The sequence below is a fragment of the Struthio camelus genome, chromosome 7 (assembly GCF_040807025.1).
Source record: "Struthio camelus isolate bStrCam1 chromosome 7, bStrCam1.hap1, whole genome shotgun sequence".
In the NCBI taxonomy this organism is placed as follows: domain Eukaryota; kingdom Metazoa; phylum Chordata; class Aves; order Struthioniformes; family Struthionidae; genus Struthio; species Struthio camelus.
This window is the reverse complement of record NC_090948.1, coordinates 1024495-1039679: the sequence shown is the minus strand read 5'-3', so window position 1 is coordinate 1039679 and position 15185 is coordinate 1024495. Positions and strand designations below refer to the sequence as shown.

Below are 15185 nucleotides of genomic sequence, written 5' to 3'. Positions count from 1 at the left end.
AAGTAAGCAAAAAACTTGTCAATACCATTAGGGGATATGGTTTGGATGCTGCGTGGGTAATCAGCCCAGCTAAAACTAACTCTGCAGCTTGAGCTAACAGTCACTGATGGCAGGAGCAGAAGTTGCCATCCTGTATGTCGTCAGCACAGAAGGCAGAAGAGATGCGTTTGACTTCTGGATTTTACCGTTATTTCTCGCCAGAGGAGCAGCAAGACAGTAATGCTCCCCTGGCGTTCCCCCACCAAGTTTCTACTTGGCCTCAGAAGTGTGTCCTGGTCAGGTTCAGCTCATCCTGGGCTCTTGCCTTCCCTCGTCCCTGTCAGATGCCTGCTCCAGATCATCAGTCCTTATTCTTCCATCCAATCAGTTCCTGTTTCCTTTTCCTCTTCTGAAATGTGTGTTGTCCCACCTCGTGACGCATCTTCTCCCTCCCCCCCCCTCATCCTGGAGCCCCTGGGCTCCCTTTCTAGTCAGCTGACCCAGGCAGGTGGGTTTCCAGACTTCCTCTTCACTCTGCTCCCGGCCTCATCGGGATGTTTGTCCCACTTTTTTCCTCCTTCTGGTTTAATTTTACATTTTTGTATTGAAAGTGTATAATTTCTTCTTTCATCTTGTTTTGTGTCAGAAACAATCTCATTAAATCGAAGGGCCCGGCAGCTTCGTTGTCTCCGTGTTAATGCGCAGCCTCACCCCGTCTGATGCAGTTCTTCCAAGAAGAGTGCAAATCTAAGCTAAGAATGTTTTGCTGCTTTGTGGAGCTGATTATCATATGGTCATTTTATGCTGAAAACTATGAACTTTTCTGAAAGTTCATTAAGACAGAAGTTTTGGCATATTTTGCCATTAAAATCAATTTCGTAACTTTTTTTTTTTTGAAAACAGCTGATGAATTTTTGGCTGTTTTTTCCCCAAAAGCAAATGAAAAATGGCTTGTAGAGATTGACTGCTGTGTGGAAGGCTAAAGCATTCCAGGACAGAGAGAGGACACTGAAAATAGTCTCTAAGAATAAAAGTATTAACCTTAGGGTAGGCAGTACTCCAAGGAAAGCTGATGTCTGTATGCATTAATATATTCTCTCTTTCTGATTCTGTGAGATTAAGTTCTTAATACAATGTTATTTATCTTATCATGCTGGCTGCGGGTAAGATCCTCGACCACTGAAGAAAGAAAGGGGTTTTGTCACTGACTTCAGTAGGAACAGGATCGGACTTTTAATTATACTGCAGCAGGGAACAGTTGTAAGGGAGAAGAAAAGGTCTTGGAAGTAGCGTGCATATCCGTCGTGGCCATCTAAACATTTTAATTCTTTCTTTTCTTATCTGTAGCTTGGTGCGCAACAGCTCTGAAGTAAGCTTCTAAGCCCGATTTTGTATGCATGGTGGTCCTTTCTGTCAGTCTGTCAAAGCAAAATGGGCTTAAAATATCTGAAAATTGCATTCCTGTTAATTCTCCCTTCCATCATGGGAGTTCCATGGCTCAAAATGTAAATGTGCATCCAGCCTGCCTGACCGATTGGATCCATCTTGAAAGACTTTAATGCAAGCATTCTGAAATGCTATGCTGAATACGGACACGTGTTTTGATTTGGGCTGCAAACTCTGCTGTCAGCTCTAAGCTTATTAAAGGCCAGAACCGAACCCAACCCAGCTTGATTTTAGCTAGGCTTCTCCTGCTACAAAACAAATAATATGTAACATAATGTTTTTCCTGTTGAGTGATCTAGTTGAATATAAGTTTAAAAACAAATGTAAAGACATGTTAGCTCTATAACGCTCATTTGATGCAAGCTGGGAGGAGATGCGACATTGCCAGAGATGAGGACAATCTCATTGTCTTTCTCATTATGTTGTGGCTAGACTGTTAGACTCCGGAATCATATTAATAGACTGCATTAGAGCTGAATTACCTAGCACATGGTCCACAGACTAATATTAAACTCGAGTTAGAGGGGCCAATTATCCATCTACACACGTTGGAGCTGAAAGATTTGTGGCTAATGTATTGTGAATGCTCGGTGAGGAATAGAGTTAAGCGATAGTCCTGATTGAAATAGTGAGTGAGTATGCCGGTGTATCACCTTGAGGAGCTTTAAATTCAGAGTTATTTTCTGCAGAACTCTGGATTATGTAGGGAGAATATTTTAAAGAAATGAAGCTGTGGAAATTAAAATGCTTGTCTGAAATGGTGTAAAAATGGTAGCTCACAATGAGAAATGAAACTGCATCTTACAAGTTATGGCTCAGAATAAACTGAAACTGTAGTGATTTTTACAATGAGCCTCATTTAAAAAAACTGCACTACAAAGACTACATGATAATTTTAATGGTCTTTCTTTTTTTTTTTTTTAGCATCCTTCTGCAGTCAGAGTACATAAAAGCTGGAAAAAAGAGGAGAAGCAAAGATATCTTAATGCTGTAAATTTTATGGCTGGTGCTACATCTATAAACTAAAATAATTTTCTCTTCCACATTCTGCTTTATTTTTCCAGCAGGCTGCCTTGTTTCGTCTGCAGAGTTTGTATTGTACAACATGGTGCAGTGAAACGGGCTCTGTTACCAACAGCGTGCTGGAGCAGGGAACGCCTTGGTTCCTAATGTGGCAAAGGCTCTATGTAATGTGTATTCAGATCAAGGGTTTCAGAGTAACTATTTTATATTTTCTGCAAAACTGTTGCTTTTAGCTTTGCTGCTTTTTTTCTTTCTTTTTAACTGAAATCGATCCCAGCGAGACAGCGTAGAGTTGTTGTAGTACCTGTTATAAAAGGTACTACAGGTGGTGTTAGGGGTGGTTCCTGTTGGTTCTGCTGCTATTGCCCGGCAGCTTGTGACTTCAGTTCCACAGAGCAAAGTGAGGGAAACGTGTTAGAACGGCAGCACTTTTCTCCCGTTTTGGATTTGGCTTGTGGTCATTTAACTGGTTACAGAAGAAACAGAACAATGGAGAATTGCTGCGAGTGGTTTTAGTATGCAAAACCAAATGGAAGATTCATCTTCCTACTGGGAAAATCATGTAACTCTCTCCTGCTGATGCCTTTTAATAACACTGGGTTGCTTCTTATTCTGGCATTATTAGGAAAAACGAAATGAAACATTCTTTTCACTTTCATAATATCAATCATTTTATAGCTGCCTGTTAAATGTCTCTTATCTTCAAAAAACCACAAATTGTAACTCTTTTATTACCTGGTTGCATCCATTATGTTTCCTTTGGATGAACCCTGGTGTTATATAATGAGTACCTACCATTTACCTTTCTGCAGTATTACAGCTTTTCATCCTACTTCCTGTCTCCTGCTATTACAATCCAGTATCTTATTTACCTTTCGGGTTGCATACACAACAGATGTTCCCAATGATGACTTGATCTCTGTGCAGGATATGTCAAACTGTACTTTTAATATACATTGTCTTGTACTTTCCCATGTTGAATTTCATGTTGCCTAGTTACCTAATTTTCTAGTTTGGGGGTTTTATTCTGTTTTTCTTTTATTTTTCTTGCTTTATATTCCTCTCTTATCTTGATTGACCTAAGTAATCCTGTATTATCAGCAGATTTTGACATCCTACCCTTCATTCTGTTTTGCAGGTTGCCAGCAGAATATCAAACGCTGCCAGATCTAGTTCTGATCCTAGTTCAGATCTAGTTCATAGCCATCAATGTCGCTATTCTAATAGTTCATTCCTCCTTTTTTTCTAGCTCCTGCCCTTAACTGGAATTTATCCTACGCATAGTGTTACTAAGTGTTCTTAAGCAGTTAATTACATAGCTTTATACAGGTTACACTGTATACAGTGTGAAACAGATTTAGATTGACCGTCGCATATCCTTTACACGTAGGGTTTCACTGGGATCACATCTGTTAGTGTAAATTCAGCTCAAATTTCATTTTGTGAAATCCTTTCTTCTGCTGGCAGGCAGCTGTCTGTGCAGGTAGTCACAGGATCATCAGTACATCTACTTGTGCATGGAGTTCTCCAGAGGTTATAGACTTAATAGTATAAATGTCTTTGTACAGTTTATATATATATATATATATATTTTTTTTTTTTTTTAAATGAAAATGGGTTGCTTCTAAAATAGAGTAACCGTAAGTAGTGAAGTTGTGTGTAGGTGATCTATTGTGCCAAGTATAAATGTGTATTTGTGTCCTGTAAGAGTAATGAGCCAGGGCAAGGAGAGGACATAATGTGGAGGACTTCTACTGCACTGCATTTTTTGCGAGGTGTACGTGAAAGTGTCGTTACTGTCAATAGAAATTCTTGAATAGAATTCTTGAATAGAATTCTTGAACAGAAACTTTTGTTTGGAGGGTAACAGGGCACTCTAAATGGGTTGATACACTATTAAGACTGAAATGTGGGTTTGAATTCTTTCGTTTGGCCGTTGTATACAGAAGAAATAGTGGATCAAATGTCACACAACAGCCATCTTCCAGAGTGCTTTGCCTGCTTGTTCCATTCTCAATCAGCAGAGAATTTGCCTCAGTGCAGCAGCAAGAATTGATTGCAGTACTCAGTCCAGCAGCCTTTATCCAATAGGCAAGAGTTTCTGTATGCATTCAGGCATCCAGTCTTGGTTCTCGCGGGCAGCATCTACCACATCCTCTCTTAATGTAAATGCTGGCTGCTGTTAAGAGCAAATGATTGGACTAAAAGTCAGAAGCCAGATGGACACATTCTCTGAGCTAAAGATTGGTGCAGGGCAACCCATGCTAGAAGTAACATGCTCTAGAGAAGTAAGTGCAGAAAGCTGAAAGATTGGAAAATCCTGAGTTCTAATCCCAGATTACCCAGATGCACCAGTAAGTGAATAGTTGGAAAAAAATTCTTCTGTATCTCTTTCCTGTCTGTAAATGGAGATGTTTGTGAGATGCAGTTAATGATTTTGCAGTTCTTTTATATAGCATTTTTCACAATGAAAAGCAAAACTAGCACTTCTAACTTTTCCTTGTCTAAACAAGTCTTTGAGAGGGATATGAGTAAATTCTTTCTAGATAAGATATCAACAGACACGGCTGCTATAAAATGCCACTGAGGAATGAGTGACTTAGTTCCTGGAGCTTTAAATGCCACAAGAACCAGTTTTGTGCTGCGGAATACTTCCTCTTTAGTATGGATTTTTGACACTTGATACCTTGCAGGCTATTAAAGGCTAAGAAACTCCTGCTAGACAGATCCTCTGGCTCACTGCTCCATGGTTCTGGGCAAGCCTGAACTTTGTGTGGCTCCTCAACACAGTTGAGTAAAGAGACATGGTTAATGGGTTCAGGTGGTGAAAGGAGGGAATGAGGGGCATCATTTAAAAAAGGCTGATATACATTTCTGTAATTTCTGGTATCCATTCCTTCCCTGAGGAGCCTAGTGAATCCTAGCTATTTCAATGCAATCTGTAACCACTAATTAGGAATCTAAGGATTAGCAGCTGCTGGAGGGAAAGATGTGTATTATGCAAGTTTGCAGGTCCTTGTAGGAAATTAAAAGCAAGCATGGGAAACTAGACCCAAAAGAAACAAACCAAGTTACGGGATGGAAAATGTCTTTGGCAGGTATTTTGAAGTTCTTTCTCGTTTTGTGCATTGCTTATAGTCACTTTTACTTAGTGAAAAGGCTACTTCTTAGATCAGTAGATCTCCCTTCACATACATAGTAAGCTCTGAAAAATAATGCAATTTCTCTTTCAAGTATTTGTTTCCCATGAAGCTGTTGCTGATATTCAGATACCTTGTCTGAGAAGTGGCTAATGCTAATTTTCCTTGAAAATATATTATAGTAATATATTTTTGAATATTGGAGTGTATACATTTGATATAACTGCTTCCTTAGATTTTATGGTAGTAAACATCATAAAGTGTAGTGTGAACTGAATTGAGTAAACAAGAAATTATCTTACTGTATGTTCCCAGAAACAGAAAGATGGGGCAAAAAAGTCCAGTTGGCAGTTGATGGTAGGAAGAATAGGAATACAAAAATCTGACTCTTCCTGTTGCTTGTAATGGATTGCAGTACAATGAGACTAAATACGCTGGGGTTTTCTTGCATGAATAGCAAGGTAGGTAATATTAAATATTTTGTTTACTTGTCTTAAATATCCAGTATTGACATTGGACTGCATGCATAGTATCTCTGGAAGTTTTTAATGTAACTCAGATTTCCCTATCATTATTGATCTGTTTCCTGGACAAGAAAAGCATGAAGAGTGTTTCTGTGTTAGCTGATGTCCACTTTGCAATGAAGAAAGACCAGATGTCTCTGATTATTTCAATTTTGTCAACATCATTTAATTTTATTGGTCATGGTATTTGTTTCCATGATTGGGAGTGCTCGTGTGTTTACTGGAGTGGTTGGAACTGTGCTGGACAGCAGACACTGTACAGTGATGTTGGGTAACAGGTACATCGACTGGGAAACCTGCCACAAGATTACCATCTGCCACCTCTCCCACACCTGTCCTCTGGAGACGAAGGAGACGGTAGACACTGGAAATACCACTTTTGGTTTTGGTGCTGTGCTTTCATTCATTTGAACACTGCAGATTTGGAAAACTCAACCAGACAGCTTCTGTGCTTCAACAGCGTGCAGAGCAGAGTTTCAGTATGCGCAGCTCCTGATGCAGAACGTGTTGGCCTGTTTGCTTATTGGATTAGCACCAGAGAGGCACAACTGCAAAGAATGCTTTGGATTTGTTTTCACTAGGGGATGCACTGTAAGGCTTTGGTTTGTTGATGGTTTCATATTAAAGCCGTATTTGGTTTAGTTGTCTAACTAGGCATCTTTCACGTCATATGTCAGGTCATCATGACTTTTAGATGTTGTGCTTTGGCTATTAGTTTCTAAATGCAAATATCTGAGAACTTATGACCGAACAGATGTTGAAAGAAACACTTTCAGGGTTTATGTCCACTTCCACTTTTGCCTAAAGGTAGCTAGATGCAATAGATACTTTTTGTTAAAAATGACTTGATTAGTGGATAGTTGGAAAATGTGGAAAATGGTGGGATTTAGCTGTACAAGGACAAGAAATGTTCTTGTTTTGCTCCATTAATCACATTAGCATCCTATGCTGAATTGTGCTTACTGACATCAACACATCTAAAGTCATATGGACATTTCCTCTTCCAAGCTTGATTTATACAACTAAGAAATCATATTTATCTGCCTTTTCAGTGTGACTAGATGTAACACTGCACATGAAAAGGTGAGCTCTAGGTCAAGTAATCTAAATGGGGAGACATGATATAAACAGAGCACTGTTTATTGAGTAAAATATTTTTACCTTTTGATTTACCTTTAGATTTTGGGAAAAAAAAGAAACAAAACCTTGAATTGCCTGCTTGTATATTTGAAAACTCTACATATAGTAAGCAACCAAATGTGGATCCTGAAATTGCAAACTGAAGTTGCAAATAGATTCAGATGTTTCCATTGCATCTAGTTCTGCTGGTGTCTTAGTGGCTAATCCCAAACTTCACTGGCAGCCAGCAGTTGCACGACTGTAGTGCAGCAGCAGCAGCCTCTAATGTGGGCAGATCTTCTGGCCTCTGATAAAAACAGTGCCAAGCAACATGTAGCCAGCTTATTTCTGAAGTGGGATCTGATGACCACAACCAGAGACGTATGTAGACAGCCACAGAAATGAACTCTAGCAAGCAAATGTAAGTGAACCAGTAGAGAGGATGAGCAGAAGCAGCTGCTGAGGTGCCCTTTTTTTACAACAGAGCAATATGAGACTTTTACAGCTATCTGTGCTAAGATCCTTGAGGTGCTGTCCCTTGACACAACTAGCAAACGGACCTCAAACTCAGCTTGGCAGTTGCTAGCTGATACTGGTCTAAGTATATTATCCAGAACTGCTTTGTCCTTTTTAACCTCGTAGCTGGTGAGTGAAGGTGAGGAGTGCTTTCACGAGTTGTTATGCAATTTTAGTTAGTCACGTGAAACTGTTTTTACCACAGCAGTTATGCCTTTGCTGGTATTTTTTTTTTTCTTTCTGTATTGGTCCCTGAATGTCTCTTGTAGGTGGGGAGAGGCCATGAGCCACATGCTATTATTAGAGATTTAATTCTCTCTGTACCTGGTAGCAGAAGGCTGTATAACATGGCACAATTTCTACTAACTTTCTCATCATCCACCTCCCCCTTCTCCCCCTCAACAAACACGCACAAACACACACACACACACTCTTTTGGACAGTCCACCTTCTTTTTGAGTTGCTCATTCCAATTACTTTTATCTTTGTTGCTTATTATATTTAACATACCATCATAACGATTGCTTTTTGTTATGCTCATTAGTAACTGAGACTATAGCATCTCGAGTGTGATAACGTATGTAAACTGAATGTGAGTCTGTCTGTCTTCCTGTTGTTAGTCTTAGTAAGAAAGTTGGTGAGCTCATGTTGAAAATAGATCCATTCCTTTGGGGAAGTCTTTTAACTTGCAGTGTTAAAGTTAGGTTGAAACAACTCTTGCCCTTTTATTCCCTTTAAAAGCCTGAATTATTTTAGAATGGGTTTATCTGTGACATGCTGAAAGGCACTCTTAAACCCACTTACTGTTCTGTTGCATGAAACTACAGAAGAATGCCAGCAATTTGCATGCCAGCAAATTGACTAGGAAGGTTGATGCAGCATCTCAAATCAAAGCAGCTTTTAAAAAATCAGATTATAGCTTAAAAAGTCTCAGCCGTGTACGTCTGGTTAGTGCACAAAGAGAAACCACCTTGACAAAGTCAGCAGCAGTGAAAAAATAATGCGCCTGCATATCCTCAGCATAGCAGGAGCTTCAATTATGTGCCTCATACACAGGAAGACTTTGTTTCATTTTACACTAAGCGTTTCTTGGTCATTAATGTGTTCTTTCGTATGTGCTTTACATTTTTCTTTCTAGTTATTGCTTTGCCTCTCCTATTAGAAGCACGAGCTCTGATATTGCAAGGTTGCATCAGTCTTTCTGGGAGTTATCTGGGAGGGGTTTTGCCTTCAAAATTTTAATCAAACATCTTTCTGTTTTTTTTTTTTAACCTTTTTTAAAATAGATCCTTTCTTTATAGTTGGAAGTATGTACCTGATGAACCTAACAACACAGAGAGAAATATTCCTATCGTATGTAAATACTTATCATGGATTATGGGATAACATTGGTTCTGTTTTTAGAGTTTGCTTCAAAGCGCATGTGTGTCGATATTTTTTTCTACTGATTTCAGTGCTTGGGATTTATAGGAGCATGTTTGACTTCTGCTCTGTGTGCTGATAAACGTTGTTAGTTAGGCTAGGTCTTTTACATACCTGAAGCAAATAAAAAAGAATTATTAAAGGAAGGTTAACTTACTGGTATTTGGTACAATCATGGCTAAATATAAATTTGCTTTCACACTTAAAATGTTTCCACCTTGAAAGATTTTTTTTATGGTCATCTGGGAAAAAAAATACATCTTATTTGGTATTATAAGGATTAAGTATTATACTTAAATCTTTATGTACTGCTGTTCCTCAAAGCACTCAACTAACTCTGCTGTCCTTATTCTTCTTGACTACTTTCCTGGTTTGTTTTTGTTTTTAGTATTTCCCCTGTGCTTACCTAGAGATAGCAGGGCAAGGGGAGGCCCCGCTGACTTGTGTCCTGCTCCTAGAGACTTGAAGAGATGCTTATAAAAATACATAGCGACCTCCAGACAGGTGGCTCTTGTAAATGACTGTATTTCTAGTCTGAGGATAAGTAACAACTTAATATTAAAAGCTTTGTTCCCCATCTTTTCACCTGACTTTAAAACAAAGCTCTATCATCTCATAGACCTATCTTTGCTTAACCCTCCATAAAATACTGACTCATACAAGTCAGGGTGGCTTCCGATAGGAGCCAGATAAAGCACACCCTGTGTGAACCACATGCAGAGCATGAACGTAAGCCGAGGGGTAATGGCAAGGTTTCATGTGTAATTTCAGTAAGCTTGAAATGCAATCAAAGTCAGCTGAGGTTTAAATGCAAAATGCAGAAATGCAAAATTTGATGAGCTACGTATAGCCAGCTCTAAACTGAGCATGTTCCTTTTTTTCAGAATATGTTCATCATCGGTTGCTGCCCCCAATTATTTTATTTCATTCATCTTTCAAAAACGTTACTATGAATTTCAAATATGATATAAAGACCAGGTAGATAGGTATGAATTTTTAAGAAATAAAACTTGGTTTTCTAGTATTTATCTTGATAGGGTTGTCTTTTTCCTTTCCTTCTCCTTGGCACAAAGAAGGCATGCATACAAAAGAGAGAAGTTTGAAGTGCTCTTGGAGAGCAAAGTGTCTGCCACCAGCATTACTGACCTCTTCTAACATCCTGGCCAAACCGCTTCTTGCTGTATAACGGCCAAGGCTCTGTTTCTGTCTTCCCCCTACCCATGAGGAAAGCTGCTGAGCCATTCTCCTCCTGTGCAGGAGCCCACATTAGGCAATACATCTCCACCCTCATTTCTGTGCCTTAATGGAGTTCTTGTTCTGGCTCATATTTTTACAGCATCCACATTTTGTCCATTTTCGAAGAGATAATCTTTGCTTTTAAATTGACTGCCTTAAGAGATCACTTCTAGGCACTTTTTTTGACTTCCTATTATATTAATGTCCTGATAATTATAGTGGATGAAAAGTCTCCTACCAGCTTAAGTGGAACTTGGCTCAAGTGCCTAATTCATAACTGGGTGAAATAAATGGAAGGAGCCCGATTTCGAAGGGCTGCGGGAGGCCACAGTGGAATACTGCAGTTCCCAACTGCATCATTTTCCTGTAGCTACTTCTGCCTTTATCCCTTGCAGGGGTGCATTCTTTCTAAATATGCATTAGAGCTGTTGTATGAAGTTAGCTAACTTTATTTTTTGTTTTTTAAAACCCCTTACTGCTTGCAAAATATTTCTATATTTGCTCGTTAACAAGTATTCTGTTCAGTACCTAAGCTGTAATGACAGAGCTGTGCATTTTGACTCTGTTTCTTCATAAGATTTATTAGCTGTGAAAAGGAATTGATTATGTAGCTGATTATTGGATGAATCCGGAAATCTGTGAAAACTTGTGAAATAATTAAATGTATAACAATTCATTTTAACCAGTGATACAGTATTCCTAAGGAAGGTGGTAGTAAATTCAGTAGTTTCTCATGCTTAAAATATGTATATACATATATATCTCTGTAACAGAATTAGATCTGTTCCCATATACCTTACATTTACATCCAGCACTTCTTAATTATAGTGTATGTGTTGCAGTATATTTTGGCTCATATGTGAGCCATCTTCAGTGGAATTCAGGAAGCTGTGAAAAGTAATTCATGTTGTATGATACCTAGTAGGAGGTTTTCAGGTTTCTATTGCATTTTTGTTACTTTTTTTTAAATAAAATGTAATCTCCAGGCTAAGGATGCAATTCCATATATTTTCAGTAGTTTCAGTGTTCACATTTTGTAACAAAATCTAGTAATCATAACCGAAATACTGAAATTTTGATCTCCCTAGCAAGGTTTTGAGTGTTTCTTTTTCTTAATTTCCCCATAGTAAGTTTTGGCAATTACTTCTCTCTAAGATTGCACCTTTGTAAGCAATGAGAATATATTGTCCATGTATGTTCATCCTGGTGTCCTTTCAGTATCTAGTAAAGAGTTTGCCTAGAACAATGGTGACGTGGGGATACTAGATGAGGGGAGCATTTCCCGCTTGAATTACTGAAATACTGCTGGGAAGCTCAGGATGTATTTCTAGCTTTGTCATCAAATGTCTTCCTGACTTCAGGTGTGAGACCTGGGCCATCCTATGCCTAAGATCATTTTCAGTGGAACTTGAGCTCTTCAGGTTTTGTACTCTATAAAGTTTACCTGCTCTGGGAAGGAATAGTTTTGAACAGGGTTTTGGGGACTACGTGTGGTTTTCACAAAGGCAGATGTATAGAGAGTTGAATTCACCATAAGCGCTTAATGGTCATAGCTTTTGAAACAGCTTCTCATTGTTTTATGAATTGAATCTTCAGTCAAATAAAGCAAAAAGCTGACTGTGTGTATTTGGATTCCCGTTCCTCTCTTGATACGTGTGATGAGGAGAACAGGAAAGCTGCCCTTCGTTTCCTGTGACAGCGTTGCTCAAATTCGGCAGGACTAGACCTGCCTTCCGCAAGGCAGCAGCATCGCGAGGGGCTCCTCCTCGTAAAAGGGCTCCTTAGATGGTGCTGGCCGCTGCTGGCAGAGGGGCTGTCCTCTCCCCGCCCGCAGCATGGTGGAGTGTATACCATCGTGCTGAATTCATTTCCGTAGGTCTTGGTTCCTAAACTCTTTTTTCACTTCTAAAAGTACTATAATACTGCATCTTATTCATTAGAGTCATGTAATGTGATTTTTTTATCTACACATCATTCCGAACAATCTTTTATAATAACTAAACTGTTGGCATAAAAAACAAGGAAAATATAAAAGCTAGTGAAATGGTGCTCAGTACCGTGACTAGGCGCTAGAACATACTAAAACGCATAATTCTATGCAAAAATACTAATGACTTGCTGTTGCTGAAGTTAGTGCTACTCAAGCTTAAAGTTGCTATTCTGATTTGTGAAAACCCTGGCTTTTTTAGTTAAAACTGAGAGTAGTAACATTCTTGCTTTGTATATTTTATCTGTGTGTAGTTGTGGGACCTTTTTGTGGTGTCTCTCTCCAGCTCTTTCCTTTGAGAAGGCAAAATTTTTTACACTGTTGGCTTATCTCCTGATTTATTTGGAGAGATTGTATGACTACATGGATCAAAACCAATAATTAATAAGAACTGCTCTCACTGAATTTTGCAGAGCTCTGTGACATATTATGTTGCGAGCTTCCTTCAGGAAGGAGCATAAGACTGATTTAATTACCCACAGAGCGCACAAATGGAAACTGATTCTGGAAATGATTCCCTCCACCTGCTGTGATGTTAACCATTTGATAGAAACCTTAAAGTTTCGTAATAGTTCCTGCTAAATGTATAAGTGTGTAGAGATGATTCTTCTTTTATATTCATTACGGTTTTGCCATCCTGCTTCCCGTTCTGATGTTGAATATTCCTTAGTGCTTCCCACTTCAAATATTAAGCAGCAAATACTGAGCACCAGTTCTTAAGTAATGGCAATGTGATACTTCAACAACTTCTCTTTTCTGAACTCATTTTTCACCTTTAAATTGGATATCATTCTTGGTTTCATCTTCCCTAGCAGTATTCTTGCCAGAAGTTTGCTCAGTGTAAAGAGAAGTAAGTTGTCTCTTCAGTTATTATAATGCAAAAGATGTCTCATTTCCTAGAATTCACCAAAGCTCTTTGTCTTTCATAGGGAACATCTCCCATTCACAGATCATGTCAAAAGGCTCACACTTGATTCGCTGAGATTTTGGACCTCTTGCCCTCACCGGGATTCCTCTTGTCAAGCAAATGTTCGTGTTCGGAGAGGAATGGTGTTAATCCCAAGTGCTGTCACCTTTGGTACGTACTCTGGCCGTTCCCTGTTGAAAGCATCGTCAGAATAAATCTCCAGCTACTTTGTTAGTTTGATCATGCTCTTGCATTCCTTTTTTAATTAGCTTATAGGTCAGGTCCTGAAGTGCAGGTACACATTCACTTTGTAAATGTGTGAAACGGCTTAAATGTCTCCACTCCCACGCTGCTTTTTAACATTCATTCACAAATGGTTGATGATGTGTGAGCTCCCCTTGTCTGCTTCAGTACAAAACCGATCAGTGAGCTCAGACCGCCTCAGTGTGTAACTTAAACTAACGTGGCCGACATTGCGCTAAAGTGCATGCGGGGTGCTCGTGTTAGCCAGTAGCCATAAATTCAATCACTGCAGCAGATTCAAAAGGCCTGTGTGTGATTCGGTACTCAGATTAGAGAGAAGAAAGCCTTAAAGAAGGACGAAAAGCAGCCACTGGTGATGCTGGCAAAGGCCAAGAGGGACATACTCGCTGTTAAATAAGCGTGCGGCGGTGATCTGAAATTAGGGAGTGGAATCTTAGCAATTATCGAGAAAAGGTTATTTAAGCTAGGATATTTAATACTGAAAAAACAAGTCTAATAAGCTAATCCTCAAAGAATAAACTTTTTCTGGATGAAGAAGCAACTTTTCATTAGAGGTTGATGGGCATCTAGTAACTTTCACCTGCTTTTCGTTTGGGGATTAATTGACTTTCTATTCAAATTATTGTCTATTGCTGTGAAATGTGAATTTATAATATCAGTTTGGAACTGCACACACATCTACTAAGAAATGAAACAAATTCTTCCAAATAGAAATATCATTTTTTCACTTGGAAAGCTATGATCAGTCTGAAAAAAGTTCTTCCTTGCATTAATGTCCTTCCATACTGTCTACTTCCTCAGCTTATTGCGGATGAGTCATTCTGGAAGTAAGTCTTATTTATGAAATCTAAAACCGAATGTTTTTGTTGCTACAGTAGTCTGTTATTACAAGCTCATTTATAAATTGAATAAATCCAAGAACTGAAATTCTTTTATAACAGTGTTTCTAGTTAAATGCTGCCTTTCGCCCTCTCAAATCCAGCTGTGTTGTGTATTTACGCAGAAGAGGGTTGGAGCATTAAATAGTTAGTTATTTAGGGATGTTAATAACATGCTTAAAATGTTTTCATAAAAGGGTTTGGGATCATATGATGCCATCTGTGTTACAGTTGATTGTGGTTAATTATACAGGCATGAGTTCCATGGGAAAATGGAGAGCGTTACTAGAACAGATTGTTTGTGTTCAAGATAATGGAATGATACAATATTGAACTGACTGAATTAAGTCTGAAATGCATTCATCTCTAATAATTGTACATAAATCAGTGGAATTACTCTGAGTTGCTCCAGTTTAAATCAGAACTTGGATAGGTGTACTGTTGCAATATTATTGTAATAACTCCAGTGTATTTTTGTTCTTTGAGTATTGCAGAGTGTCTGAGAAAAAAGAAAAATTAGCTTTTGATGGAATAGCCACTCTTTCTCTTAATTTGTCTAATTTCTTGACTTCTTTTAGCAATTTACTTCTTTTAGCAAGAGGTGTATAAGTGAAACAGGTGGCGTATTTAGGTAATATTAAATTTTTGGTTTTAAAAAAAATCACATGTTCTACATACTGAGATTTAGTAATAATTATGTCTTTCAGTACTTAAAATTCTATTAATCTCTTCTGTAATCACTAT

At 38.6% G+C, this 15185-nt stretch overlaps 1 protein-coding gene across 25 annotated transcripts in view; it reads left to right on the top strand.

Moving 5' to 3' along the window:
- Window positions 1-15185, top strand: part of JAKMIP3 (Janus kinase and microtubule interacting protein 3) — a 121361-nt gene that overhangs the window by 17609 nt on the left and 88567 nt on the right. For all 25 annotated transcript variants that reach the window (XM_068951348.1, XM_068951366.1, XM_068951365.1 and 22 more), the window contains one exon: window positions 13322-13470. The gene's annotated coding sequence lies outside the window, so the exon portion shown is untranslated. The remainder of the gene's footprint in view (window positions 1-13321; window positions 13471-15185) is intronic.